This window comes from Mastomys coucha, unplaced genomic scaffold (genome assembly GCF_008632895.1).
Source record: "Mastomys coucha isolate ucsf_1 unplaced genomic scaffold, UCSF_Mcou_1 pScaffold17, whole genome shotgun sequence".
NCBI lineage: Eukaryota > Metazoa > Chordata > Mammalia > Rodentia > Muridae > Mastomys > Mastomys coucha.
The window spans coordinates 5,858,919-5,864,107 of record NW_022196899.1 but is presented as its reverse complement, the minus strand read 5'-3'; positions in this window follow the sequence as shown (position 1 = coordinate 5,864,107).

The window sequence follows — 5,189 nt, the reverse complement described above, 5'->3', positions numbered from 1 at the left end:
ATTATTTTGAAATATACAGTTAATATGTTTGGAGTTATTTAAAATTTATATTGAGAAAAACGCATGTACTTTCAGTATTGCTGTAGACAAGCATCTACATAAGACTGTTAACTTGATTGTTGTTTTATATCAAACAAGTTTTATAATACTCATTTTTATTGTTGTAATATTTATAAATTTTAAGGAATATGACAAAAAAAGATATTGTAGGTATTGAAGGTGGGGGTCTCTGGGAGGAGTCGGGGTACAAAAGGGAAACAAGAATGTGATTTAATGCTATTTATTTAAAATGTTTTTAAATGTTAAGAAATTCAGATACATTGAAATCATGTAACTTTTCTCATCATAATGCAATAAAAGTTAAAAAACAAAAAACTTTATTCATTTTTGTGTTTATGGGTGTTTTGCCTGCCTGTGTGTATGTACACCACATGATCCCTGGTGTCCCCAGAGGTCACATGACAGTACGTTTCTCTGTAACAGGAGTCCCCGATGCTTGTGAACAGCCATACAGATGCTGTCTTAACTACCGAGCTGTCTCTCGAGCTCCTTAGATTGTCATAAGAGTTCGGTTTGCTGTGGCCGACGCTACTTCCGGTTCTGACTAGAGATTCACTCTGTATTTGACCAAGCCACTTCAGCTTAGTTCTTAGGCTGCCTCCTAATCCATGCAGCATGTCTCTGAGCATGGCTGCACCTTTAAGAATCGTCGGGGAGTTGCTGAACATGTGAGTTCCAGGATTATATCCATCAGGATGCTTGGAGAGATGGCTCGCTGGTTAAAAACACCTGCTGCTCCTCCCAGAGGACTGGAGTTCAGCTTCTAGCATAGCACGTTCCTCAGTCAGCTCACAGATGACCATACTAACTCCGCAGCGCCTGAATGTGCATTGAATAAACTCGCACAGACACTACACATAGGTAAAAGTAAATTGTAAAAATATATATATATATTACAGAATTTTTTTTTTTTTTTGCCATGGGTGAAGACTAAGATCTAGCCCTTGCAGCTATTAAAAGGCAAGCACAGGCATATCAACCGTTTAAACAGTTTATTTAGCAAGTTTCAGTTCGTGAGCCAGGCTGGGCCACCCCACAGGCAGTTCAGGCTCTGCTGAGAGGGAAATGTGGAAAACTTTGTTTCCAGAAGCGAAACGAAGAAAATATTTGATGGATTGAGGTGGAAAGTCTCTAGGTGGAAGGTAATGCTGCTGGGCCTTTTGTTTGTCTTTGCACTGCTAAGGTTTTCCAGGAACTTCCGTGTGCTGGCTGAGTAACCGCTCTGTCACCGTCACTAAGCTGCGCTCCAGGGTGTGGGTGGGTTGGAATCAGCTTTAAGCTTCCGGTTGTCTTGTACCCTGAGTTCCTTTTGGTTTGCCAGGTAGGAACCCAGAGCCCTGGAGCTCATCCGAGCATAATGACCTCCCACTTAGTTTTTAACACCCGCTCTCTAAACTCCCTCAGGAGATCCCAATGGGTGGCTAGCTGCAAGCCACTGCACCGAAGTCTTCTGAAGTTAAAACCAGCAATGTGAAATGCAGCAAAAGGCTGTTAACATCAAGGGCAGCAAGGGGTCCCAGCGTGAAATTAACTCCCTGTTGTTAGAGAAGGTACCACTGCCTGCAGATGATCTTACATGGGTCCGGATGCCTTGTTCTTTGTCAGGGAAGCAGCTGTTTCTTATCTCTGTGCTGTTCCCATCCAAGGCTCTGTGACTGTCATTATTCAGGGGAAAGCATATACGAAAGTAAAAGTTCACAAATGTGGGCCAGTAGGAGAACCCAGGGTTAAATAAAGAGACCCCCCAGATCTTTGAAAATATAAGTCATATTCCAGTGGAGTTCGCTACTTACTCAAACTATTCAGCATGGAGTGAACTTTCGGCTATCTTTTTAAAAAAGTGACCCACCCCGTTTTCTGTGGTCCCAGTTACCTACGGGTGGCTTTGGGTAGCTTGCCCTGGAGCCTAAAATCCTCTCTCAGCCAAGTAGAGTAGAACAGTTGCAATTTGCTTTCTGATACAGAACAAATCTATCAATCCGTGAGAGAACTGATGGTTCTCCTTCTCCTGAAAAAGTTTGAAAACTAAACTCACGACTGACTGGCTACATTTCACGCCTGTAAGATAAAATGTTACTGGAATCTGAAGACTTGGACTTTGGAGTGACGCGAATCCCCTGGCATTTGGTATTATTGTGCTATTATTCTTAATGTCTTGTCATTCATTGTTTTCAGTAATTAATTCGCAGGTGAGATGATGAGTGGGATTTATTCAGGTCATCTCGCGGACCAGAGAAGGCACAACCTGAAGCACATTGTTTTCAGTGAACAGCAAGGCCCTGGGCATTAATGAAGGAAAAGCAAGAATGAACTCCACAGCCATATAAGCCCAGAACGTAAGTCTGTCTGAAAAGAGGCTGGCTCGCCAGAGAAAGCAGAGAAGACAACCTCCTCAAACCGCAAGTTACTAGAGCCACTGTTGTTTGCAGAACTTACTTCAAGAAGTGCAGAGAAGTTCAAAACCGTAGGATGCCATGTAGCCCCTCCCACCCCACTCTTGATCCCATTGGATATAAGGAAAATGCTAGACACTGCGCAGTCAAGCGGGCTGCATGGCAAGCTACCATGTGAACTCAACCGGCAGGCAGTCAGACAGTAGAGAAGGGGAGTCAGTGAGGCAGAGAGAGGCAGGACAAAGGGACAGGGAAGTTAAAGGAACAAGGAGAGAAGCCCCTCACCCTGGAGTCTGGCAGACATCTCCTAAGCTAAGAGTCAATAGCTGCAGTTCAGTTAGCTACCGTGGCTGTGCAGGTTGCCTGTGGTAGAGACGGCATCCCTTTCAAAGATATTTCAAATCTGCAGTCAAAGGAGAAGCTGAAACACCAGCTCAGCCACAAACCCTTTGATCTACAATGGCGGGTAGCTATGCCTGCAAGCTATGTATGCTAGGCCATAGAACGCAAAATGTCCGGAAGTAACCAGCTAGTATCTGGTTTGCTTTAAGGCCCGCGCCATGAGATGGAACCCATGCCCTGTACTGCTTGGGTCATGAAAAACATGAGACTAGGGACCTAGGGCAAAACCAAATACTGCTGGCTCTAAAAAATAAGATTAGATAGATAGATCGATCGATAGATAGATTGATAGATCGATTGATCGATCGATACATAGATAGATAGATAGATAGATAGATAGATAGATAGATAAACAAACAAAAATATAGCAATAAAATGACTCCTAAAGACAGTCTTCTATACTCAAGGTCAGTGCCATGCTTGACCATCATCAGAGAAGCGTCCTCCTGCAGTATATGTGTATAAATACAGAGACCCACAGCCAGATATTTAGCACTTAGTGAGAAACCTATCTGGAAATTTCCATTAAATCTCTCCCCTCAGGACTTAGGGCTCCCCCCGCACCCCCTCACCCCCCTCAACCTCCATACCCCACCCCCAGCCCCAGGAAGAGAAAACCGTATAAGAGCCACAGGTGGTGGAGAACACTAAGAACACAGGCCTTTTAAATGAGCATCAGGAGGCAGCGACAACCAGGGCTGGCACGGGTCTGTGGGAGGTGGGGGTATTGCTGGCACGGGTCTGTGGGAGGTGGGGCCCTAGAGCTGAAAGGAGAAATAGATGCACACCCTGCCGCTAACCCAGAAGCCATCTCCAGCTGAGAACCACTTGCAAATGAAAGTTTAGTTTCCTCCGAGTGGTTCTCACTGGAGAAAGCAAAAACCCTTAACGGGTAGGCCGCATATCCAGCAGTAGATTCCAACAGAAAAGGATTCAAGGGCACCTTGCGGGTTCCTCATCTCACAGTGTCATGTCAGGGCATATATACATACAGACATGTGTGTGTGTGTGTGTGTGTGTGTATGTGTGTGTATGTGTATGTGTGTGTATGTATATGTTTGTGTATGTGTATGTGTGTGTGTATGTGTTTGTGTGTATGCGTGTATGTGTATGTGTGTGTATGTGTGTGTATGTGTATGTGTGTGTCTGTGTGTGTATGTGTATGTATGTATGTGCGTATGTGTGTGTATGTGTGTGCGTATGTGTATGCGTGTGTATGTGTGTGTCTATGTGTATGTGTGTGTATGTATGTGTATGTGTGTTTGTGTGTGCGTATGTGTGTGTATGTGTGTATATGTGTATGTGTGTGTATGTGTGTGTATGTGTATGTGTGTATATGTGTGTATGTGTATGTATGTGTATGTGTGTGTATGTCTATGTATATGTGTGTGTGTGTGTATGTGTGTGTATGTATACGTATACACACATATGTACATACAGACATACATGTATATATACACATATACACACATATATAGATATATACACACATATATACATACAGACATATAAACACACATATATACATACAGACATAAATATATATACACATATATACACACACCTACATATATATATATGTATATATATATATGTATGTATGTATCCAGTTTAGTGGGTTTTGTAGGATTCCTAAGTAGGCTAATGAATGGGTCTCTGTTTCTTGTGGCTCCTCCTGGGCTCTTTCTCTTTATGTATAATTCTGGTGTGCTCAATTTTGTTTATTTAATTGTATTATATTTTATTATCTTATTCTCCTTTTAAAAGGCTATTTATTTTCTAATGAGAGACAGACAGTCTGGATCTGGATAGGAGGGGAGGTGGAAACTGTAGTCAGGATATATTATGTGAATAAAAAATCTATTTTCAATAAAAGGAAAAAATATTAAAAGGTAACAAACCATACTTGAAGTCTCAATGTGAGGATGGTTTTGCTTGGTTCTTATCTGTAAGTCCTTGCAGTTTCCTGGGAATTCACAATTTTATAAACTTTGTTTGCAGTAAAAACTTATGTCTTAAAGTAACAAGAATTCACTTGACCCAAGTGACCTATGGAGTCAACCTATGTCATGAAAAATGATCTTAAATCTGTGATCTTTTGCCTTCACTTTCTGAGTGCTGGGTCCTAGGCTTGGGCCTCCTAGTCCCGGTTTTATATGGTACTCTTGATTGAACCAAGGGCTGTGTATATGTAAGACAAGCATTCTATCAATTGAGCTACATATATAGCCTCTCTCAAAAATAAATAAATAAAACAGTACCCAAGCCTTGCTGAGCCCCTTCTCTGGAAATATTATTCTGTATTAATAAGGTAAGATCTTGAGGGGTAGTAAG